This window comes from Centroberyx gerrardi, chromosome 1 (assembly GCF_048128805.1).
Source record: "Centroberyx gerrardi isolate f3 chromosome 1, fCenGer3.hap1.cur.20231027, whole genome shotgun sequence".
In the NCBI taxonomy this organism is placed as follows: domain Eukaryota; kingdom Metazoa; phylum Chordata; class Actinopteri; order Beryciformes; family Berycidae; genus Centroberyx; species Centroberyx gerrardi.
This window is the reverse complement of record NC_135997.1, coordinates 9,394,450-9,421,358: the sequence shown is the minus strand read 5'-3', so window position 1 is coordinate 9,421,358 and position 26,909 is coordinate 9,394,450. Positions and strand designations below refer to the sequence as shown.

At 44.0% G+C, this 26,909-nt stretch overlaps 1 protein-coding gene across 10 annotated transcripts in view; it reads right to left on the bottom strand.

Annotated features, from left to right (window-relative positions):
- LOC139924073 (bromodomain adjacent to zinc finger domain protein 2B) overlaps positions 1–26,909 on the bottom strand; it is a 69,172-nt gene that overhangs the window by 39,633 nt on the left and 2,630 nt on the right. For 9 of the 10 annotated variants that reach the window (XM_071914998.2, XM_078287074.1, XM_078287017.1 and 6 more), the window contains exon 2: positions 17,488–17,532. The gene's annotated coding sequence lies outside the window, so the exon portion shown is untranslated. The remainder of the gene's footprint in view (positions 1–17,487; positions 17,533–26,909) is intronic. The other variant, XM_078286969.1, reaches the window with a different exon arrangement.

Below are 26,909 nucleotides of genomic sequence, written 5' to 3'. Positions count from 1 at the left end.
GCTCAGTGCTATTTAGATAATCTAAATATTAGAAAATGAACATTGCATCTGACCACTGAGAATTATTTTTTTCGTGACGGCATGATTTTATAATTAACATTTTATTTTATTAAACTTCAGCAAGGACTAAAATTAACCAAGCAACAAATCCAATGTTCTGATGCTGGGATAAACTTTTGCATGATGTAGGCCTACCACCTCATTTATTTTTATTTTGCATGCTGTATGTGATTTTTCTCAAAATCAGGAGTAAAGCATTTTGCATACAAGAGTTTTGCACTTTGAAACTCTGTTGTGAAAATTGAGTGAAAGCAATTATAAAAAACTGTAGCGTACATTTCTGATTTAAACCATGGAATATCCAAGTGGAGTGTGGTTTACTGTTTTAATCTGCAGATGCAGGCCAGAAGCATATCCCTTATTGTGCAAACTGCACAGATTTAAAGAAATATAAGGAACAAAAAGTACATAAAACTGAACAATGGGAAATAGCATCAGAAGGTATTGTATTTCGGCCACTCCAATCATGGAAGTGGGCATATCGAGGTAGAGAATGGGGGAGGATAAAGATTCAGACAGAAAGGGAAAAAGAAAAAAAAAGGATAGGGAGAGAAAAAGAGATAGAGAGATAGATTGAGAGAGAAAGAGAGAGAGAGAGAGGGAGAGAGAGAAAAAGAGAGAGAGCGCGCAATACTTAAGATATGCATAATGCAGATGACATGCATGTCAAAACGCAAAACAAACTGACATTGACAGAACAATGGAATATCCAGAGAGCGGCAAGGCCGGCTTAAGCATTCACTGGAGCCCCTTCTGTCCCTTTCCATGGGAAGAAACCATTTACAGTCATTTCTGTTGAACTGCATTTTTACTTGCAAGAGATAACTGATATCACTGTGCAAATGTGATGGAATTCAGATGCCCATTGTGAGGCACAAATAGCTCATTCATGATTACCAACTACAACAGCCTTGTTTGCTACTGTTCCTAGAACACACAGTGTGTTCTTCGAAAGAGCAGAATTATAAGTCAGTGGACTTACTGTAATGAAATCTACAAAATAAAATATGGACTTAACATAGCTAATGCAGGAGAACACTGTGTCATCTATGGCACAAGAAGAGTCTGGAATAGAGATATCCTATTAAATGTTTACAGGTTTACAATTGCTACAGTGTTACATATTCTGTGTGACAATTCAATTCAATTTGATTCTGCTTTACAGTGAAACAAAAAACTTTTTCTTGGGTTGAACCATTGTAGTTACACACAGATTTATGCTTATTGTATGGGCAGAAATGACCAAACATATTAGTAATTCATATTAATTCAAAATATTAGCCATAACATTTCAAAAGACCTTGCTTAGTCTTCAACAGGTCACTGTTTCATTGTGTGAAATTGTCCTCACAGATTCCAGGACCCTAAAACAACTCCCTAACATGTGACCACATGATCTTCTAATATCTTTTTGCATCTGACATGCCTTGAGGTCACACCAAACCCTGGAAGAGCATTTAGGGAAAATGATATCTTATCTTTCCAATGATACTAAATTCATACAAATTGCAGAATCATAATCGTCCTAAAATCACTATTAGAAGTGTTTTAGTTCCCTGGTTTCTGTGAGTGCACATACAGAAAAAAAAAACTGTGGGCCCACCAGTTGCCCAGTGCTGAAATAATGAGCTCACACAGCTGTTACAGTAACATTGCTAAATAAAATCCTGCACACATCTCTGGTTTGACACCTGTTTGTCATCTCTTCTGTCCCCGCATCTACCTCAACACCTTTCCCTCATTCCCTCTCTCCTCTCTCAGTCTACTCCTTTTACTCTCCTCTCGTCTCTTTTTACGTCCTTCCCAATCCCAATACATTCATAACGCCTGGGCCTGAAACATTGTGTAATACTGATTCCATTAAAAGAGCTTGCTTTCTGTTTCAGACACGGAGAAATGCTACACTGCACATGAAGGTAAATATGTGCTCCACATCAGGTATCAGTCTATTTGAACAAAAAAAAAAAAAATGTTTGGTGTTCAGAGTGCTGCACGATCCAGTGCTGCAGTGTGTATTCGCGTATTGAAATCAGATGAAAGTCTTAAAAGATATTGAATAGCCTCAGAACAACAATCTGGCAACATAAGCTCTGATGAGAGAAAATCCACAAGCATTAAACTCAATATGCCAATCATTTGTATTACTCTGTTCAAATTGATGCTTTACTTAATGTTAAACATGTGAAAATGACTGGCTGGAAGAGAATAGTGTTGTATTGACAGAGAGGGAGGCAAAGCAGCGGGCAGTCAGCCACTCTGTTCTGCTTCACTGCAACATGGGAGGGAGGCCAGCATGGACACACACACACACACACAGATGTACACACATGCGCAGGCACGCACAGACATGCACGCACGCACACACACTCACACAGACACGCATGCATGCATACACACACGCACACATACGCACACACAGTGCAGCAGGTGAGGTGCCAGCGCATCACAGCGCTGCCATTTTTCAGTGTCTTGCTCAGGGAGAAGCGCTCTGACATTTTATGAAGCACTCTGCAGAAATCAGCAGCTTGTAATGGCGGCTGGACTGTCACTCCTTTCCTCTCTTCCCACTCCCTCTATCTCCCTTTCTCACACCGCTTTTAAGATATTATCTCCCTTGATTAGCATAATCTAATCAATTTTAGAAAATTGCCTTTTAATTACCAAGAACGCTCTCTTCTCAGTTTAAGCTTTGAATGTCTTAGTATTTCCAAAATGCCACACTGAGGCACGAGTAAAAAATTAGTGAAAGGGTACATGCTACCCATCAGACTCAAGTGAGAGAAATGACTAGGGATTGATGGCTAAAGTAAAAAGCAACAGGGGAAAAAAAAACAACAACACAAAAATCATTGGGATTTATTTCTAAATTGCAGGCTTTTTTGAAATAATGTTTTCCAGTCACTCTTACATTATGAATCAGTGATCAAGTAAATGTCCCATCACTTTTATTTTAGATGGTAAAAAAAAAATGAATTTGGAGGTGTAAATCTTAAAGCTGTAGTTTCCTCACATCTACGTTTGACCCTTGGAGCCTTGGTTGCTGATATTATGTGCTTACTGCAAAAGCCTAATGATTAGAAACATAGCAGTTAAAATGTCCTCTCCATAAAACCAGGGATCTATAGCCGTGATTAATTCTCTGGCATGTTGTTGTGCCTGACAAACTCTCTGCTGAGCAATGATTAACAGCTAGTGACTCCACAAACCGCTGCTAGCACACTAACACAATGTTTACATTAGCCAGCCTCTCATTGAGGCCATTACTGCTGTAGCTAAGCTAACAGCCTCCTTCAGAAGCCGGGCAGCCGGGCAGCCGGCAGGCAGCGGCTCCACAATTTACAACGATGACAAAGCTTGGCATTCGTGCTCGAAACTTTTCGCCCCAAAGTTTCACTTAGGGCCAGTGCATTTTAGAATAACTTAGAATAGTATGCCCACAGGAAAAAAATATGATTCAACTTGAAATATGTGGGAAGTGTCAAGGCCAAATCTCTCAGTGTAGGCTATGCTATAAACCTTAAACTAAGCCGATTTCATTAATGTGACATTAGCATTTGTAATGAGAATAGGGAAAAGACCCTTGGGACATCTTTGTACTGTTACAAAAAGCACATATGCACACACACACACACACACACACACACACACACACACACACACTTACATATGAACACACACACACACGCACACACACACACACACACAAACACATAAGACTCAACATCTAGCACTGATTTACATCCATATTACACAAGAATCACAAAATGCAGCCGAAGCAGAGAAGTGAGCAAATGCTATACTTGCGTAGGTTTTATAATGAAATATCACAGCTAAGTCTTTGCAAACTAACAGTGACAGTTAGTAAATCTGTTCAACCTTTACTGATGAACTGAGCAGGAAATTCCAGACAAATAAAGCCTGGCATTCACTCCCACGCTACGGCTCTAGACAGAGAGAAGGGGAGGAAGACAGTGTCAAGTGCAAATCTTCAACAATCTCATCACATTTTTTTCAAACCTGCCACTGCATGTTTGTGGTTCTCCCCATCCTGAGCTCCTGTGATGTCGTGTGACGACACTGTCCACTTGCTCGTTAGACACGTCCCTTTTGTAAGGCTTGGCAGCGGCGGTGGCAAGCATCTACATGTTGGTTTGTCAGGTTAAGTGACTAAGGTTTTCATGAAGTCAGTGTTGAACTGCACATGTCCAAATTGACTGTCATGTGTTTGAAGCTGTGGTGGTAATCCCTACTGGCCTGCAGACAGTGCTGATTGACTACTTGGGTGTTTTCACATTCAGTGAGATAGCACCCCATAATGGTGTATAGGGAAGCAAGTGCAACCTTTATATACCTCTCTTTCTGTAGAGGAATAACTTTCATGGTGTGTTAAGATGCTTATGTGTAACTATAACACTGAATTTTACAACGCCTTTAAATATAAATGTTTGTCTTTTTATTTGCATGATTTCTTGATAAAAAATAAAGAGGAGTCATCTTAATTCCATGTAATTGATAGTTGCAAGGATCACAGGTAGAGAAACTCCCTTGGATTGCCGACTTGAGTTCCTGTTCCTAGTAGCTGTAGTTGAGACAGTGCCAAAGTGTTTGGGATTTTGCTGTTTTGGAGATTGTAAGCACATTTGGCCGACTATCTGATGAGGTAAGCACTTGAATATGGTCACGATGTTATCTTAGTTTTCTCTTTCTTCAATAGATAGAACATTTTCTGTCGATGTCATGTTTACGACGCCTATATGCTGTAGGCGGCAGTGGTGGCAAAACAAACAGTGACACATCTAGGAGAGACAGGAATCCAAACTGTAAAGTAATAAAAAAGACAAGAAAAACGTTGTGTTGTAGCAGATAAGGATTTTGCCAGTAACTGACAGCAATACATGGAGAAATCTGCGTCCAACACACCGACACACATCTGGACAACTACATGCCACATCTATGACATATGGTCTAAATTATGATGATAGTAACATAAGCATGGAGGGCATGAACCAAACACAAACAAGATGCCCCAAAAAGTTAGTGAAATCTTTGGACGGCAGCGAGGGTTAGGGTTAGGCTTTTCTTCTTCATCTATTAGTAACTAGCTCATTAACAGGAACTCTAATCCTGAACATGACCACATACAACATAATTACAGGCATCTAGCAACCGGTATGCCTTCAGTTTTACTTTTGTATATCCACTAGGTTTCTCAACTAGATACACATACTGTAGATATCTGTCCACTGGAGGCTAAGCCATTTAGTCGTGTCGTAAATCCACCAACAGGACAGAAGGGAGAATGGTTCTGTCAGGTTGGATCCATCACTCAGGGTAAGTTTGTTAGCGTAACTTTCTCTGTCTCGTGCTGATAAACTACTGTATTAATCAAACCAAGTGTCTCGACAAGCCATTTGATTGTTTGTACATTTAGCTGGCTAGCTAAGCACTGAGACGCTTACTGACACCAAACACATGAAGCAGTGCAATGTTGTTTTCTGCCACCACTTTGTGCACATGAGCGGCAATGTTTGCAAACAATGAAACTGATCTATAGACACTGGTCAAAAATAGCTTTGTCTGGTTAGATGTGCAAGACTGTACACTAACATGAAACATACTTCTACTCCAAATCCTTTATTTTCCCAAGAAAAGGTGTGCTAAAAGATTAGGTGTTGTCTGTATCCTTGACAGTCATAGAAAACACAATTATTACAAAACTTGGCAAAATGCACACGGCTGACAAGCATGTAACTAGAACAAAGCTGGATTCCACTTGTTTTTGAATTTTTAGGTGATAAATCAAAGCAAAATGCCAATTCAGGACGCATCAGGAGCTGGAAAAGGCTGCCATTAATCAGTTTCACTTTGAGCTCCACTGATCCATGCACATTTGTGAAAATAGGTTATTTGTTCTTTGGTAGTACAGGAAAAGTAGGCATGAGTGTGTGCTGAATTGGGGTTTTCATCTGAAATTTACACAGTATGTCAGTGTGTCTTGTTGCAAACATACACACACAGAGGCAGAAGTGAGTTGGGAAAAACAGAAAGGAGAAACATCTTCCTATGTTTCAATCATAGTGAACCAAATCCAAACACCTATTTTGTATTTTTGTATTTCGTCGACTGTAAAATGCAAGATTTAATAACAAAATGCTAATAAACCAAAGACAGACTGGTAGCATAGGAAGCAAGTTACTTGTACCACACAAAGACTCACATGGCCATTGTGTATCTATAATATAATGTAGGCTATACAACAAATATCTGCCTGGGCTGAAAATTACAAGACAGAGTCAAGATTTAAGGAAATCCACAATTCATTGAGCTGAGATAGGACCAGCACTGCAGAACATGGTGGTCACCACAGTTTGCCTCAAGGCAGCACGTTACTTTCACATGGTTTGCTCTTTCTTTCTGCTCTGTTTTCTTGATGTCTGATTCAAAGCAGTTCTGGGGAAAAAAAGCTGCTCCCAATACTGATGCCATGAACGATGTTCACAATGTGATAATACCATTGTCCAATCCTGGTCTTCTTGTTTCTAGGCCTTTACCTAGCTTTTCATCATTGTCAAATGACAAAATCAGGTCAAGACATATCTAGGAACTGAACGTTATTCTTGCTTGGCTTCTCAAAATGAATCTAACATTGTGACCAGAATCTTTTCCTCACAAATGTATTTCTGTAATGGTTTCTTTACTCTAACAGTGATTTTCTGCAGTTGATTTTCCAGCGTGTGATAACATACAGCCTAACACTTTTACTCCTGTGTATAAGTCAACGGTGAATGAGTGTCATAAGGAAACGGCTTCACTTTAACATTTTACCCATATCACCTTTCTGCAGTTCTGTCCTGGAACCTCTTTTTCCCCCTGGGGACAAATGTAAAAGACCCTTTTAAAAGTCCAGCTGTGCCTTTAAAAGCGTCTGTCACACCCGCAGTGGAGTGCTTTGAAACATGGAATATCCAACAGAATAGAGCTCCTTTTTTTCCTGTGACATGGCCCTATTTCCTGTGGCACCACACTTCACCGGTGTGATTTCATAGAAAAAAGTCAAAATATTTGAGCCTCCATTGTTGACTGTGTCAAATCCAACCTTGACACCGCTGCAACATCTGCACTGCAATCACACTCTGGCAGGTAGATACACACACGTGACCATAAACACACACACACACACACACACACACAGACACACACTTAGTTCTCTGTCTCAGACTTAGCGCCACCGTTGTGTCACAGTATCTTTTCATGTGAAACTATATCCACTGGCCCATCCTCTGGATCCTAACACTTCCTTATAGTTGAACCAATCACAGAGCTTACATCAGCCTCCTTTGTTACCTGATATTATTTAAGGAGGAGCTGTGGAGGGGGACAAATAATAGCCTCTGCCCTGTGTGTGTATTTGTATCCTTGTGTCTGTGTGTGTCGTGGTGTGTGTGCCTGTGCCTATGTCACGATGAGTGGATTCCTCATGTGGTGAGGCTGAAACCAAAGCTGCCTGGGCCTGTTGTTGATAGCCGTGTCTCACCCACTCAGTGCCCCAGAGGGAGTCAGGACCAAGACCACTGTTCAGGGTCTGTCTGTTCACACACATGAAACACAGGCTTGGATTACACAGGGCTCAAATATGACTCATCCCAAGGAGGGGTGGAGGTGGAGGGAGGCCCTCTCTCTCTGTTGTTTTGCACACACACACACACACACACACACACACACACACACATGCACGCTGCCCACAATGATAGCTATATCACAGGCTCAGAGAGAGGACCTCTTGGTTCCACACACCTGCCAAAGACAGATGTTAAGAATAAATCAGAGAGAAGCTCCCAGTGAAGAGAAGCTCCACACTGCCGTAGCTCCACTAACTCACTACACAGCACACTAACTGGAGAGCAAACAGCTGCACATGACAACACACACCAGTGATGAAAGTAACAACAGCATGCACGCACCTGACATGCATACAGAGAGAGAGAGAGAGAGAGAGAGAGCTAGATCGAGGTGGGAGAGGGAGTATTTTCCACTTTCGTTCTCATCGGCTCCACTTGTGTTTTTGTGTTTTTTTTACCTCTGTTCTGTTGCTGTGTAACCAGCCCCCATCCTCTGGAGCTGGGAGTTTTAAAGTGCAATTGTTCTGGAAGAAGCAGAAATCCTCCGCAACGACAGACAAACAAGTCACAACAAGGCTGAAAGCAGTGTGGGCGGTTTGGAGGGGAAGCTCTTTTTTTTCCCTGCTGCTGACTAGGTGAATTTCGTGATTTCTTCATTTAAATATTGCACGACTGGTTTATGAATTCACCACTCTGGAATCAACACTTTCGCAAAGCCTGCCCTTTAAACAGCTGCGATAGCAATGCGTTCCACAGTAATACGCAAAACAGCTATTTTAGGGGACTGCGACCTCCAAGAACGCCAAGTATGATTCAGACGCCAACACGACATCATCCTACATCCTGTCAGTCAGTGTGGCACACTTCCTGATTCCAGAAAAAAACATGTTTGATAAAAAGATGCATCCAAACATGATCCCACAAAGCTATTGTCTATACTGGCAGCCATATCCATGGGCATCTTTTGTGCCATCTTTTGTCACTTGTTTTTTTTATAGACTTTGTCGTCTAACAGGCTGGGGGAGGCAGAGCGGTCTGTGTAAGTGGTGCGTGTGTGTGGTATGTGTGACTGTTTGAGTGCGTGTGTGTGTGTGTGTGTGTGTGTGTGTGTAATAAACAGACACCCTTCACGCCTTGTGGCCCAGAAACAGGATAAAACACTGAGTTAACCAGCAGCGCACTGACATTATCTCTTCTCTGCTGTCCTGGAATGCCAGCCTGCTGTGAATCTCCGAATATGTGACGTCCTGTCACACCAAGGAGTGTGTGTGTGTGTGTGTGTGTGTGTGTGTGTGTGTGTGTGCGTGCACGCTCAGGAATGAAGGAGTGAGTGTGGGTGTTTTGCTTTGTCTTTCCGCATTAAAGGTGCAAGGGCATGTATGAACCTCTATGTTTAAATACTTGACACCTCCTCAGATGTATGATGCTCACAAGGACAATGAACACTGGAACAGAAATCCACAGAAAGAATTTTAAAAAAGACCGGACAAATGGCTTGGAAATTAAAGTTTGGAATGGACACAAAAGGAATATGTCGACAAAGAATATGTCAGGGATTTATTTTTTCATCCATGATCCAAACAAGCTCGCCCCGTCCGTGCTTACAATCACTGGGCAAAATAAAACCTAACCGTGGCCCTTGTGATGCCGATGAGTCTCTAACATCCATGACTCAAGAGGTCAGGCAGCCCATCCAGGCTGAGCGCAGGGGTTAAGGGGATGAAACCAAGTGTGAAATGTGAGAAGACAAGCCAACATGGTTTCTCAGGCAACAAATAGAAAGGCGACAAACATATCTCTGTCATTGTGAGGAACGTGAGGTATGTTAGGAAGAAAGATAGTCACATCATCCAGGATTTAAAAATAAGAGTAAGGTGGAAAAGGAATTAGAATGGGGTTTTGAGCTGAGTGAGATGAGACATGTTAATCAGTAATAGCTTGTTGTACTTCAGACGGGAGGGGTGTGTGTATGTGTGTGTATGTGTGTGTGTGTGTCCCTGGCAAGCCCAACGCCACTTGGACTTGGAGCTGGTGGAGGCAAGAGAAAGCTCCAGACCAAGAGATAATCCATCTGGACTGTTTCCTTACAAAACATATGGAAAAATGCAGAAGCATTTTCCCTTTCCGCCCACAATAGCTATTAATATCTCACGCAGAACATTTGCTCATGTCCCACTAAGGACTGGAATTCCTGCTGAAACACAGTCAACTTGGAGGATTAGAACGAGGCGGCCAGGCATTTTCACACACTCACCATATGCACTCTCTATGAGCAGGACGAGCACACACACACACACACACACACACACACACACTCGCATAAACACATACGTTAATGGGTATGCACTCTTAAATGTGTGTTCATGTACAGACTCTTTCTTTCTCCCTCTCACACACATACACACACACACACACAGACGTAGGTAAATTGAAGTGATGTAAGCTGAACCCTCACACACGAGTAGACTTATTCTGTTCAAGTTGTTTAAACAAAGACAGCTTTCCTTTTCCGCTAAGAAAATAATTCGCTCTAATATCAACAAAGACCCTTAAATAATCACACCAACTACCCGACAGGAATTGTCCACAGGAGCGCCGAAGACCCGTGTTAAAACGACAGCACTGTAAATTGTTTTAATTATGGCCGACACAGATAACAGCCCGTGGAAACATCAACCTTTTCTTCAAGCCCTCCGCAAGATCCAAACATATTCCCTGGAAAACGCGGATGTTATGTGTGTATGAGTGTGTGTGTGTGTGTGCGCGCGCGTGTGTGAATACAATATTCATTTTGCTGCAGGAGGACAATCTATGCATAACAATGAGAGGCGCTAATGAAATCAGCCATCAACCTGCGATACATACATATTAAAGCAGGACCTCGGAGTGTCATTCGCTTAGTGCATCATTTGTTCCCACTCGGTTTTTTCTCTCTGCCACCTGACCTTTAGAGTATGCGCCCCCCCCTCCATCCTCCCCACACACACACACACACACTTCTCCGCGCTAAAAATAGGAAGTGTACCTGCAGTACTGTGGCATTATGCATGTACATGTGAGTGTGTGTATGCAGCATTAGTGGGCCATGACAATACACTCATGCTATTTCAGGAATTTATACAGACTTGATTTGAGCAGGAAACGCGGTGAGAGCAGGGGACAAAAAAAATCCGCTTCCTTAGGATCACAATCAAGAAAACTAATGGTTGATTTTCCAAAGTTTAGGGAAGTAAGAAACGCCTTACAGCAGATGATATTTGGCAACACAAATGGCAACCATTGTCAGAGTTGTACTTCCAGTATAATGTCATATCATCACAGCTGCCAGGGAACAACGCTCCTCCCTTCCCTCTAAGCATGCTTCACAGCTCTGGTCTCTCTCTCTCTTTCTCTCTGTCTCTCTGTGTCTCTCTCTCTCCCTCCCTAACCCCCACCCCCACTCTGGCAGGGAAATGGATCCCTCCACCTGACAGTGGCCATTTTGAGCCTTCTCTCCTCTCTACTCCCGCTTCCTGGTAAACAATGGGAGAGGGATAATTGATCAAACAGCCAGGGAACCCTCTGAGCAGGGGAAGGTCACCGCCCGCCAGCCCAGCTCGCTGAGGAGGAGGGGAGATGTGTGTGTGTCAGAACGCGTGTGTGTATACGTGTGTGTGTGTGCGTACACGAGTGTGCGTGTATCTACGCATGTGTGTACGAGTGCGCGTGTGAATGAGTGACCAACTGAGCAAAAAAAAAAAAAAGAAGAAACAGAGGTAGAGACAGAGAGAGTGGTGTGTGAGTGTGTGTGTGTGTGCGTGTGTGTGTGTGTGTGTGTGTGAAGGGAGGGGGGATGGCTCTCTGACGCTCTCGAGCTGCCATTTTTCTTCCCTGACAAAGACTCCATCTGCCACAGAGCCATTTGCTGCCTCCCGAGTCGGCAGAGCATTCCACACGCCGCGTTCACCTTGATGTCACCTCTACACGGCTCACGCCTTGCTGACGCTGTACACACACACACACTCTCACACACACACACACACACACATTTCATTTTCCTCTCATACACGCACAGACATATACATACCCTCATTGTGTCTCTCTCTTTCTCACACGCAGATACACACACTCTTTCGGTTTCTGTCATTACATACTATCTTTTCACTCTCTCTTTCTCTTTCTCGCTCTCTCTCTCTCTCTCACTCACACACACGCACACACACGCAAACACAGAGTGTCTATGTGTCTAGGCAGCAGCCCTCCCTCTCCTCTGCATGGCTGATATCACTGTGCAACCATCAGCGCTGTGCATTGTGGGAGTGTCTCTGGGGCAGAGAGACGCGACAGGGGCTGAGGGATTCACACGCTTCTGAAAGACAGCCAGAGGGAGAGAGAGAGAGAGGGAGAGAGAGAGAAAGGCAGAAGAGAAGGGGGAGGGAGAGGGGGGGGGCGGAGGGAGGGAGGGAGAGATACGGAGGGGGCCGGTAACTGGAAATGAGAGATGGCATTTTAAAGAGGAAGCTGAATTTCACCTGCAATTACCGTAGCTCCGGGGCACATGGCTCGGTTAAGAGACATTTCATTCCAAAGCCGCCGCGTATAGCTGCCGCACCGAGCCCTGAGAGGCGCATAAAGATGGAGGGAGAGAGAAAATAGAGGGGTGGAAAACTCCCCTCTGCCCAAGATGGCCCTCAGCAGATGCAGTGATGAAAGAGAGGAGGCAGCCAGGGATGTAACTGGTAAATGAAACCCAACAGAAAAGGCAAAAAGAGAAGGGGAAAGTAAAGGAGTGGAGAGGAGAAGAGAGAGGAGAGGACAGGGGAGGAAAGGAAAGGAAAGGAAAGGAAAGGAAAGGAAAGGAAAGGAAAGGAAAGGAAAGGAAAGGAAAGGAAAGGAAAGGAAAGGGAAGGGAAGGGAAGGGAAGTGAAGGGAAGTGAAGGGAAGAAATGGACAGGAAAGAACAGGAAAGGGAAAAGAGAAAGAGAGAGAGAAGAGAAGAGGGGTGTCTCATTCAGCAGGCCCCTGCCTGGCCATCTGCACACCAGACCAGACAGCTGAACTGGGCCTCAGAGAGTACACAAACACACACATACACGCACACACATACACACACACACAAACACGCACACACGGAACAAAGAGCAAATCAAATCCAATAAATACATATACTCAAACTCACACCCTCACAGTTAAGTACAGGAAAAGCTGGATGGGTTTAATGATTAATATCATTCTTAGTATTCATTCACCTATTTATCTGAAATGGCCCTGGGCATTTCGATGAAACCTCTCTCTCTCTCTCTCTCTCTCTGTCTCTCTCTCTCTCTGTCTCTTTCTCTCTCTCTCTCTGTCTCTCTCTCAGAACTCCAAATGGAGCCGTAATGGTTTCCCCGAGGCTCAATGTTTCACCAGGCACACTGCTGCGTTTCATAGGAGAAGTGCGACTGCACAAATACAGTAATGAGCTCTCGCTGGGAGCTGGGGGCCTCCTGGCACTGCTAATGGCTCCTCTGGACTGCAGCTGTATCCAGGTTACAGCCCGGCCCGGCCCACAGGCCTGGGGACGCACAGGCCCAGGACGGATAAACTACTCCCAGCCACAGCCATGCATTGTAGTCAGAGAGCCAGGCCCGTAGTGGACTGTGTGTTTTGGTGTGTGGGTGTTTGAAGAGGTGGGGGGAGACAGGAAGCTGTGGGGGACGGCGAGAGACAGGAGCCAAGGTAGAGACAGAGACCAAGTGAATGACTGAGAGAAACAGAGTAGAGATGAAGAGATGTGGTTTGGCCATTAGCGCAGCAGATAGGCCCAATAAACCTGCAGGCTCTCGGAGGGCAACAGCAGGGGTGGGGGTGGGTGGGGGATGGGTGGGGGTTACAGGGACTACTTCTACCCTTCTGCTTAATCATCACCGAAACAGTTAGGATAAGCCTGACACACCCGCTTGCCTGCACATACACACACATACACACAAACTAATAATAATAGTAGCTGCAAAGTGCATTTCCATTCATGGGAAGGCAGTTTTAGTCAGAAGAAATGAGGAAAAAGAAGAAGAAGAAGAAAATACCTACAATAACAATAGGCTGCCTAATAATAATAATAATAATAATAATAATAACAACAACAACAAATTTGATTAGCACTTTAAAAAACTAAACAAAAACAAAAAATAAAATAAATTCAACAGCAAAATCAACCAGTAAACTCGAAAAACAATATAAGCAAAGCAAGAAACATAAAACATAAAATACCATTACATCATTACCTAAAAGCAAGTTCTAAGAAGAAATTTAATAGATGAAACCGATGTAAGAAACTTAACACTTAAGCCTAAGCTCCTCAGGTAGGCCGTTCCAAAGTCTAGAAGCCCTGATCATCTCTTGTTTTCAATCTAGAGCCATCAGGCCAGGTCCAAGGAGCTCAAGTTGCACTCCTGCTCGTGTGAGGTTAAAAGGCCTGTGATGTGTGGGGTTAAAGGGTCGGTGATGTGTGGGGTTAAAAGGTCCAGTCCTAATGTTTCATAGATTACTACCATGCAATTTTGTTCCATTGTGATTTTGGAACAGCCAAAACACAGCACACAGATGTCCAACATCTCTCCTCCATTTCAAACAAACATTAACACACACACCGGCACACACACACACACACACACACACACACACACACACTCTCAACACACACAAAGCCACAGTACTCAGACCACTCCCGTCCTCGCCCTCGCTGGGAAAGCTCACAGCTTGGGTTTTTAGCCCCTGTTTTGTCTGGCCCTCCATTCAAAATGGCCCCCTCATGACCACGCACATTATTGGCCAGGCAGGCAGCCCCTGAGTGGACCGAGGCTCCCCGTGTGAGAGCAGTGATTCATGGTGCACTGGTCTGTAAAAGAGCAGCCTCTCCCTGCGCCCCGGCCCTTCATGGGGACAAGGAGAGCAGAGGCTGTTTTGCAGCGGGGATGAATCAGAGCCCGGCTAGAGGAGTGAACCCTGTTGAGACCACGCGGGTCAAGGGGGGCAGGAGGGGAATGGTCAGAGTGTTCTCGTGAGAATGTGTGTGTCTGAGCCTGGTGCGTGTGTGTGGGGTCTCTAGGTGGAGGGAGAGAGACAGAGTGAGGGAGAAACAGAGAGAGAGAGCGAGAGAGAAAGAGACAGAAATGGGTAAGCCCAAACTAATGCCTGAGTGTGTGTGTTGAATCTGCGCTGCTGCCTATCCCGAGGACAATCTCTCAGCGGCTTTTTAACAATCTTAGCTTCGAGGCAAGTACAAAGTACTAAATGTTTAGGCGCTATCTCTAACACTTCCCCGATCTAAAAGAGAACCAGTCTAAAGGGCACCGGGAAGAAGACACTGTGAGAAACAAAGAAGGCTCATGAATAAGCGCTGAAAAATGATAGTACTTGGTGGGATTGATGAAACACTGTTCAGCTTTTCCAACCGGCAGCGAGACGCACAAATTCTTCCCCCTCAGGCTACAAGGTGTAATTTCCCCTTCCACTGTGACAAGAGACGTGTAAAAAATTATATGTAGCTCGATGACTGACTGCTTCTATTTAATTTGTATGTAATGTACAACATGTATGTATGCATGCGTCGATCTATCTATCTTGCACATCTAGGCACTCAGAATAGAAACACTTGCACACGCTGCCCTGCTGTAACACACGGTGGGATGCGGATGGAAATGCTGGCCCCACAGGACACACACACACACACACACACACACACACACACACACACACACACACAAAGAGAGGACTGCTGTGGGGCTGACGCAAGACTATCTCTGTCTCACGTGTCTCTCCCCTACGGCCGCCCGCTGCTCCTGACCTTCGAGATGTTTTTCTCTCTCCTTCCCCCCTCTCCCTTTATCCCTCTCTCTTTCACGCTCACACACACACACACACACGCCCTCACTCACACACAGACACGCACACACACTCACTCCTCCCTTCTCTGCACACCTCCCAGCCACTCAGTATTTTGTCATTAAAAGGCATTGCATTTCAAGCCCGGATCAAACAGATGGGGCTGTGTAAGCATTGCTGCTCCTTCACGCAGCACCTTGGCTTAAGTACAGATAGCCCACATGCATTACAGCACTCTCCCTCAAATGCATGCGCACAAGCACGCCCGCACACACACACACACACACACACACACACACACGCACAAGCCTTCCTGGAACAGCAGAATCAGTGCCTGGTTGTGGATGGCTGCTTCATGTGGGTACTGTGTACTGTGTTTCTTTCCTGCCTAGCTGATGCAGTTGAATACCCTAAGTGTATTTCCTGAGGTTCGCTCTACAAGACAAGAACGCTGAAAAGCAGACAAAGGTATCATTTCTTGGCAGAGAAAATGTCCTGGTTAGTCACTTCTATCTTAATGACTTTATTAGTCCTTTCTGGAGACCAATGCTTCATGCCTTCTAGTGGCGAAACACTGGCAAGAACGCTCACAAAAAGTTCAATGGGTTCATAATACACACACACAGACTCACCCACACACACACACATAATATAATTACATCTCTGTGCTATTACACACATCTCTCTCTTTCTTTCTTTCTTTCGTTCGCTCTCTCTCTCTCTCTCTCTCTCTCTCTCTCTCTCTCAACATTTGCATATTCCTTTGGGTGTTTGAGTTGAGCAGCTCTTTCCCTTTTCCTTCTCTTGTCTTCCAAGCAACAAATGTCAGCTAATTACACCATAGCTGTTTGGATGGGGTCCATGTTTCCCTGTGCTCTGCTTGCTTGTTCTCTATGGGCTGCAGGAAGAGTCAGGCAGCCAAGACACCAGTTAGGCACAGCCAGCGATGGGGGTTGTTGCTACAGGCCTACACCCCCTCTAGAAATTGATTCCCCAGGAGAGGGCTCATCAATACTTATCACAAATGATACAACCACCTTGCCCCAACCTATAGGAATATATCATCCACAGTTAGAGATGAAGCAGTAACGTCCAGCGCTGATAGAACCAGTAATGGTAAGTTAACACACAAGGCTAAAGAGCGAGTCACGCCGGAGACAAGAATTTCCCTGAGCTCTACATTCAGTAAAACCTTATAAAGGATCCCATTAGATCTGGTGACACACTCACAGGCACAAGGCCATCGAGTCAGGGAAGAGAGAAAAGTGCAAGTCATTGTCTGTGTGTGGAACAACAAACTGCCACCTTGGTGTGTGTGAAGTGAAGCCTTGAGGACGCAGCCGCGCCCCTGACTAAACTGAGCTCTCACACAGAGACAGAGTGAGAGAGAGTGAGACGCAGAGAGAAAGAGAGAGATAGAGAGCATGAGGGAGGGAGGGAGATCAAAGCTGCACGTAGCAATACACATAAACAACTAAACACAATCCAAGATCCAGCTAACCCAGCAGCACAGTAGGGCACAGCTAACAACCATTTACATTCAGTGTTAGCTCTGAACAGATAGCAAACTCAAAAGATGTTTATTAGGCGCGTACGCTTCAGACAAATATTCTGATTAGAATGGGAGAAATCTAATTAATTGCTCGATTCACTGAATGAACCCCGAATTTGTAATGTAATCAAAACAACTGCTTTTCAAGGGGCTCTTGTTAAATTTAATTGGGGGAGAAAAAAAACATCCTCTTTCACTGAATGAATGAAAATCAAATTAGGCCTGAAACTGAAGGAGTCTGCAAGTTTGTTCTGGCGTACCATAAAAACTGTAAAAGCAGAAGTGTGTGAAAATATATATTTTAGAAAGTCAAGCGTCGACTATTTTATAACATGCGTGGCCATACCAGTGGCATGGAGTGAAAAGCAGGGAGACCTGAATATTCATTTTTAGAATATACTGTGTACTCACTGTTAGAGATGTCTTCAGCTCTTTGACATTACTGCTGTAACACCTGAAAGGAAAAGAAAAGCAGAAACCATAGATCTCTGTTATTCAGGACAAAAATACAATCTGAGTCATAAGAATACAAGCGGTTTTTCCAGTGTGCTTTGATTTATATGATCATGAAATGGTTGGGATTTTATGCAGTGTGGTGATAATGATGAATGTGTCCCTGTTGAGGGCCTGAGGGGAGAAAGCCCCCAAACTACCCGGATATCAAAGTTAGAGTCTCACAGCTCATTCGTGGTCTACGGACACATCAAACAGAAAGCACAGTGACGTCTGAAACACAGCTGTGGCCGCACACACACACACACACACACACACACACACACACACACACACACACACACAGAAACACACACACAGAAAGATATTCATACACACAAAAACTCTCTTTCTCCCTGAGCCCTTTCTTGCAAAACCTGTTTGTTAGAAATGGATCTAGACACTGGAGCTTTTAGTGTGAGGATATTTTCCCCAAACACAAGACAGTTCTTGCAGAGAACCAAGCCTTGCCAGCGTTCTCACGCCCATCTCTCATGCTTTGTCTCTGAGGCCCTCCTGTGCTCTCAGAGCCAGAGACTGATCTAAGCAGTTCACCATAACAGACACCACCCTCAATGCAGAATACTGCTAACTATGTCACACTAAAGCAAAGCACAGACTAACACACACACACACACACACACACACACACAGGCGGACACAAACACTGACAGACATTCACAGACACATAGACGCACAGAAACACACAGTGTTATAGCACATGTGTGGGCAGCCAGCTAACAAGGTTTTGTTGACAGTAAACACGTCCATCTGGTCAACAGCAACACACTGAAGTCTGGCGAACGCTTCGTCAGCAGGGACAGGGTCAACTCCTTCTATTAAATACTTCCAATTTTTAATTTGGTGATCAAACGTTGCACGTATTTTCAGATTTTTGACTCGACTAAACTAATGGATCTGCAGTGTTTTAGCAATTCCACAAAGTGTCATTTTTTTTTCAGTCTCAGAGCTCATTTGTGGTCTGTGGATACATCAAACAAAAAAAAAACGATGTCTGAAACTCTCTTCTAGTAAATAGCCTACTTCCAATTTTTAATTTGGTGATCAAACGTTGCACGTATTTTCAGATTTTTGACTCGGCTAAACTGATAAATCTGCAATGTTTTAGTAATTCCACAAAGTGTCACTTTGAATTGACTGCCATGGCGAAATAAGAAAAGATCCCATAACCCAGAAGATTGTGATTCAAGAGCCCAAGCGATTCTGTCTTTGTGTCCCTCGCTGGATGCCCTCCAGCCATGTCTAAGTCTCCAGCACGTAATGCAACGCACATCTGTCATTACAGCTCAATTTATCACTGAACAGACATCACCTAGACTGACAGTGTTCATAATAACTGCACTGATCGAACTGTAATGGCTCCCCTCATCATCTACACTCTTGCACAGACACACAGAAACACACACACTCACACACAAATACTTTGATTACTCATAGCACTGATAATGATAACGGAGAGCCAGGTAGGCTGAATTCATCTTCAGCTTTTTCATAAAGGCCTATTAGTGGATGATTAAAGGATCTTTGCTCATAGGGCTTCAGCTCAGAAAATGATTTGCCAGCCATGAAGCAGGTGAATTACACTGGATAAGAAAGCCAATGCTGTCTGCCATCACTTACCTGAGTGAGAATCAGGCTGTTAGTGTATTAACCTCATCTTACTGTAAGATCTTACCACTGTTACATCAATGGCAGAGGGAGGGAGATAAAATAGCACGATACATGCACTTTTCCCTAAGAAATAAAGCCTATAATTCAATCGCTACATTGAATCCTAACCCTACAAGCTGTGACTACAACCTAATAAGAGAGAAGAGGTGCAGTCACCTATTTTTGGAGTAACACAAAAGAAATGAACAAGTGATACGACAAATTACTGCTCTAAGTAATGTTATTGCATTTATTACTTTTTGAGTAACAAGCCAAATGCCGCTTCCTGTAATAGCCATCATTACTTTGTAATTACAGATTCCATCGAATTAACTTCCAGGGCAAAAAACAAACAGAATAACAGGAACGATCCACAAAGTTATAATTATCTGCCTTTACACTCCAGGCATGCTTGCACATGGCCAATGTATAACTGTCATGACGTCTCCCTGGATCGTCTCAGCAACAACCTGTTTGGTTTCCCTAATCTACTCCCCGCCTCGGCCACACAGGCGTTGGCTTTACTTTAGGATACATAGAGTAGCTGAGGCATCATTACGGTTCAGTCTGCGAATGCTCAGCCTGACCACTGAATGAATGAAGAGAAAGAGAAGAAAGAAAGAAAGAAAGAGAGAAAGAAAGAGAGAAAGAGAGAAAGAATGGAAAGAAAAGAAAGATCACATCTTGCTGCGAGGGAGCCTCCTTCACAAATAACTTTGTTTGCATTCCAGCATGGAAAACAAGTGTACTCTGAAAATACACATATTGAGATTGGCCTAAAATCCCTTTCTTTTTAATATTTGATGCCTTGTTAGAGTGACACTGGTGAGGTGTTTGTCTCTGTTGATCTCTGGCACACCGGGCCTTGTGGGAGTGAACTAGAGAGAGATCTTGGCCGCAGACATTTTCCTGAAGCCCCCAGAACAAAACAGGCAAGTCTTGACAGTCTGTCCGCCACCGAGTCGTCACACAATCAGTTGCAGGAAACCAATCCCTAAATAGCAGTGATTCATCTCTTCATCACACACAATGCCAGTACACAGCACACAAAGAAGCTCTCTCTTCCTCTCTCTCTCTCTCTCTCTGTCTTACCCTATCTGCCTCAGCCCCCTTCCCCCAGTGTGGTCTCTCATGCTGCTTAAAAATAAGTGCTTCTCCCAGCTTTCTTTGCCCTGTGATTTACTGGCAGTGTTTAACTGCAGGGCAGCATCTTTTATCGTTACATGATCTGGGGCTGAAAGCTGACAAAATGGAATCTGTGTGTGAGTACCTTTGTATGTGTGTGTGTGTGTGTGTGTGTGTGTATTCAGGGCAAAGAAGGGAACGGGTGGAGGAATAAAGAACTTGTGTGTGAAACGTTTGTCTAAGTGCAATTCAAATCCTTCCAGCTTTCTCAAAAGTGATGTGTGTATGTGTGTGTGTGTGAGAGAGAGAGAGAGAGAGAGTGTGTGTGTGTGTGTGTGTGTGTGTGTGTCATTCCACTAAATGGTTTCTTCCTTGACTTGATGGAGCAAGTCCCATCTCAAGGGAATGGGTTACACCACACACAAAGCAAAGCGCTTTGAGACTGGCGAAAAGCTCGGAACATTAGTGCAATCCATTTATGAGAGAGGGAAGACGTTCGAAACACCACGCTCTATTGTGTGTGTGTGTGTGTGTGTGTGTGTGTGTGTGTAAGTGCGTGCATGTGAGTGCCTATCTGTCTCTGTTTACGCATGTTTCAGTGTCGTCATGATAATTCTTCTCTCTTTATGGCCGAGAGCCCATTTCTGTATTAGTCAATCCATTTCCTTTCTTGCTATATCCTTCGCAAGATAAACTCCACCACACATAACTGAGAAATGCACACTACCTGGCCTGGCTGCTGGCCGTCCATGGCTGCATTTAGAGCAGTAATATCAGCACAGCAAGTGTCCAGATCGTCACCAGTGTGCGATCAGGCCTACGCCACTCAGGTTCAGTGCATCGTTCCAGCCTTGATGATCCATCAAGATGACGCGTGAAGGTCAGAGTAGCCGTCACCAACACAGCTGTCACACCTCTTCCCAGCACCCCCCTGGCTAACTGGCCTTCCAAAACACTCAGTGGCCCCTTACACAACACAGGGCCAACTGGGGAGCGCGGGGGGCCAAGGCCGACCGAATATGCCTATAACGCGGGCTGCTGGACCCGTATCATGACACCGCTCCCCCTCCTGACAAACAATCTCCAGATGTGGCTACGAGTCGCATCAGTGTTGTTTTGGGGAAATTACATCGCAGCAGTGACAAGGAAGCTGTTGGCCAACCTTGACGTACCCCACAATCAAAGACATATTTTTCCTCTAATCAACATTGTTTGTGACATCAATTAGTATTGGCTTTTTCAAAATTGAATTTACTACACAGTGTAGCCACAATTCTAAATGACTGCCAGGTCTATTGTACAAGAGGAAAAGGCTACAGTGTGGAGAGCAGATGTGAATCCCGTTTGGTTTCTATGCTTCTGTGTCTGGAGCTTCTATTAAATGGATCTGCTGTCTCCTCGATCAGGGAGTCAATAAAGGGCCAGTCCTGTCAAACCCTCCGGGGTAAGTGTGTGTGTACATGTGTGTGCATGTGCGCGTGCGTGTGCGTGTGTGTGTGTGTGTGCGGGCGTGTTCTGGACAGAATTTGAAGTACTCTGACAGGTGAGTGATTGAGTGCTTTCATTTCCCTCCAGCGACAACAAGACATGCACACTCTCTCTCTCACAAACACACACACACACACACACACACACACAGTAGAGGATGGAGAGAGAGAGAGCTGTTGTTTCCTAAAGGATGCTGCTCCTGCCTGCATGCTTAAATTAGCTCTAAATGTTTGGATTACACGCGGGAGCTCTCACAGAGGATTTAGCAGCCATAGCCTAGAGGCCAAGGGATGTGTGGATGTTTCCATCCCCATGCAAACGCATACACACCAACACACCAACACACACACACACACCCCTCCCCCAACTCATAGTCTCCTTATACAGATAACAAATGGGCAGACAGCGATGTGCACATGCACGCAAGCACATCCTCGCACACGTACACATATTAAGCAAATATCACAGATCATATTCTGTCAACCCTTGACAAAATCACTAAAGTCGCATCCATCAAACTCAGAGAACAGACGCAAAGATGTTAACTATTTCAAAGCAACCTAGACGCCCCTATTCCCCCACAGTCACTAAAACAAAATCGCCACACACAGCTCCAACTTCTCTAAACAGAAACAACACCCACCATTTCATCAGGTTTCTGCGATGGGGACACGATGTTTTCACATGGCACTTTTTAAGAGTGCAGTCTCGGCCTCCGTTGGTGGGGGGAGGATAGGATATACTACCAGACGTTCCCCGCTCCGTGGAGAGCGAGGGCGAGAGAGGAGGAGGAAAAGAGAGGGGGAATGAGGGAGGTCAGCGCCCCCAGCCTCAGATAAAGGCCTCTCCCTCCCTCTGCCTCGGCTTTCCAAGCCCCTGCCAGGATCGAGAGGCGTCTCACGTTACAGCTGTCTCTCAGTGTCATCGTTCAGAAAGAGAGAGCGCGAGTGAGGGAGAGAGAGAGAGAGAGAGAGAGAGAGAGAGAGAGAGAGGGGGAGAGGGGGCGAGAGATAGGGAAAGCGGGACAATGCCACAGCACCAGGCAGACTGAGCGGGCTAGGCTTTCATGGCTGGATAGGAGAAAAACAACAACAGCAGGTTCAATTGCATGAGAAGCCCTCACTGTGGTTCAGTTACCTGGTGCATTAGGGCCTTAGTAAGTAATGTAAATGAAACGTAAATATTCACTACAGTGTGAAAGTATTTTGGAACCACTGAAATGTGCCTTGACCTTTTCATGGCAAATTATTTCTAAATGTGGTGTGAATAGAGCTAGACAGGGCATTTTCTCTGTAGCACCTCACTCCGGTGTAAAGCTGACGATACGGTCTGACAGGTTCCTAAAAAGAAAAGGCACATTTATTTTTCCATTCTCTTGTTTTGTGTGGAGTGAGAACAGACTAAGACAAACACACCTGACATCTGTTCAAAGGAAGAGATGGTAATGACTGCACTTAGTACAACAGTAAGTCAATGTGCTATAGTGCCTCTGTGGATTAGACATACTTGATTCCCTTCTCCATACATGAGAAGAGTATCCTTTTTTTAACCTTAAAATGCTAAAAACAGCAGCTTGTCTCAGGTCCAATAATGACTAATCCAACGACTGCTCGCACTTCACCCTGCTCTGCTAACAAGGCAACATGTAGCTGAGTACTGAGTTAGGCTCAATTCAGGATGTGTTTCTCTTCTATAACTCTTTCTGGAGAGAAATAAAAGATGCCCGCAATAACCAAATAAAAATTCCATGAAGGATCAGGTGCTGTATATGCAGATTTGTATTCAAAACTGAAGCACTTTAACAGCCTTACACAGTGAGAGGTGACTGTAGCAGCATGGTTTACATAAAACATGCCTCTGAACAAATATACATATGGCTATTCCATAGCTCAAAACTGTTTTCCTATTTGTTTTTCTCTATCCTTGTCATTTCTCATGGTGTTCTGTAGGAGTTAAATATTTAAAATTCTGGCTTAGCTGGGAGCAAGCTTTGCCAGCACAGCTAAAATAAAAAGCCTTTGTGGCAGCAGTGACCAGATTTTAAATGCTGAAGAAGATCAATAAATGGGGGCTGTCGAGGCGCAATCTCATGCATTTGTGCGAATATGTGTGTGTGTGTGTGTGTGTCCTGTCCCTGCCTGTGTGCAAACGCATGTGTTCTGACAGCAAGTGTGTGTGTGTATGTGTAGGCTATGTGTGTGTGTGTATACGTGCGTCTTAACAGCCACCAAGGCTCTCAGCTCCTCTGCCTGGCTGCTACAAGCTTTTCTATAGTATCATCAAGAATCCCATTGACCCAGGTGGCACACCAATAGAGAAACCAATATCATTCCCATTCCCACATCCAAAACCTCGTTCCCATTTCCTTTCCCATCCCAGTATCCTTTCCCATTTGAGCATTTCCAGCATGGGCGAATTCCAGGAAAAGTGTAAATGCAGGCCCCCTGCTAACGGATTGAGAATGTCAAGGTGTGATAAACACCAAACCAAATAGTGGGGTTTTCAGACTTCATTTCCATTATCATTGGCTCCATTATCACGTTCCTGCCAAACCAAAATGATTGTCATCTAGGCAAGAGAGAGGGGGAGGGCTTACAATGACAAAAACACATAGACGTTTGGTTTCTTAGAAAAACAAAATCCCTTTCCATCAGGTTTGTACTGCTCCAGCCCAACATAGTCCATCTAAGACACACTGAACGTCTCGATGTTTCGTGATGCCAAATGACGCTAATGCGATTTCTTTTCAAGGGAGAAATGCACACTTGTTTTTGCCATGTTTGTTCTGCTCCCTGACTCAGTTTTGTAAAGACCACATTAAATGGATGCTTTCAGCTCACATCAGGTGATGGTCTTCTTTGCTTTATCTGTACTGCATGAATATGTGATGGAGAGAAACAGTGAACTGTGAGGACTTTTAAGCATCTGTACCGTGGTTCTGCCAAGCAAGTAATGCATCTGTATTTTCACCTTCTCGCTAATGTAGAAAACAAAAACAGCCCTGAAGTGGAAAAAATCATCAAGACCTTTTGAGACTTCATTAAAGAAACTAGCCTAGACTTTCCAAACAAGGCATCTCTTTGGAGGGGAAAATCAACCTTTTCACCTTGCTGGTGGAAAAACAGGCATCCCAACGAGACAGCCCATGCACAAACAACCTTGACTTTCATCAAGGAAATTCTCACATTGAATGATAAATAGAGGCCCAGGGGACGAACAGCAAAGAAGCAGCTTATCGCCTTCCCCTCCCAAATTTGGCCGCTCTGTCTTCTGTGTCTCCTGAAAGTCAACATGGGGTGACCCAGTTGCACTTTACACTGCTTGTTGTCTGGTAGTTAATCCACCATACGTAATCCAGACAAAAAAAAAATTACAATGTGGCTGTTTTTCTTTCAATTATATAGTTGAGACTTGCACATCCTTTTGCTGAAAAATCAAGTAACCAATGTCATTAGCCCTATCCTGAGAGAAAACATAGATGCATTTCTCATTATACGCATACAGACACACACAGACAACGCTTGCCAAAGATAACCACAATATTTGAAAAGGCTCACATGTAATATGGCTATGGCTGTGCATGCACTTTAGACAATTATTTGTGTACCCTGATGATTATCAGGACATCCAGTGGACATGCGGTGTGACCAAAATAGCAAGGTAAAGTAAGGTTAGGTAGATCATCTGAGAGCTAACCAACTTTCCAACTGAGAGGACATTAACCTGCGAGGCTATGTAAACAAATATCAATGAGTGCACTGCCTGCATGGGCCAGCAGCACAACACAAAACAGTGAGCCAAGGCGTGGATACACAGCAGCACCAATTTGATCACCAACAATAAGAGGCATTATCAATCTAATGCCTAGAAGCTTTTAGGGCTTTTGCTAAAATGCTGCTGCTTCTCAAAGGGCCATTAGCCCTTATAGGATTAATGTCTACTTCAAAAACATCTGTTAAAGTCCTTATGTCTTGGTACATTATTTCATTTGTCGTTATTGTTTGCTGTGTGTGTACACGCACATTCATATGTAAATGAGTGAAGGATGGAGAGGGATAAGGAAATATAAGCAGGACCCTGTCTAACTATTAGCTCTTGGATCGCTCTGTTAACACAGAGCAGACCTCTACTTCCTCTGTAAATTTCACAGTTCTGTGTCATGCAGAGATTTGTCAGGGCTCCCAGATGGTCATTATTATCAATAGATTGTTTATATGTCTAATTAATCTCTGTCAAATTATGAAAAAGCGAAATCCAAGCCACTAAATATTTAGGCTGGCAGACATTGAGAGATGGAGTCATAAATGCTTTATATAGGCTATGTAAATGTATCTTACCGGTAAGAGACAACACATTGTCCATTTAGGAAACATGCAACATGGAGTCTTAATAAAGCTGCCACTTTCTATGTAGTTTTCTGCGTATGGGCCTAAAACATGCAGCTTTTATATTATGATACATCCTGTCACTTAGAATATATTCATCCCAAGATAAATTCACACAATCAGCGATAATCAGCGACAAACTGTGACTATCGAGTACATCAATCTCACTTTACCTCATTTCAAAAGTACAAAAAGCAATGGGCTTCCTCCAAAATTGATAGCCCCCATTTCAATAGTAAAGGATTACAGAGAATACAGCCTTGTGTGCACATGGGATTGTCTTCTCAAAAGCTGTCCAAGTTCTGTCAGATTCAGCACCCCCAGACACAGAGCTCGTGAACCTAATTTCACCTAATCAGCTTAGTCAATAGCAACCGTTTGCTGTGACTTTGGTAGACATGCAAATAGGGCTTAACTATGTCTATCCTTAATTCCTGAATGTTCAAGTCAAGCGGAAGTCCTTCTTTATCTCTTCAAAAACAACATTTCCAATTTGAGAGAGAGAGACAGAGAGAGAGAGAGAGAGAGAGAGAATGAAATGAATGAAACTCCAACCCCGGAGTTGATTTTCTTTTTTCTCTTGGCCTGGCAAGGAGAGACATCTCTGATTTGAGTGTGCTTGAGGTAGCACAGTGTGCTTTCATTTCAAACCAACATCCCAAACAAACTCTG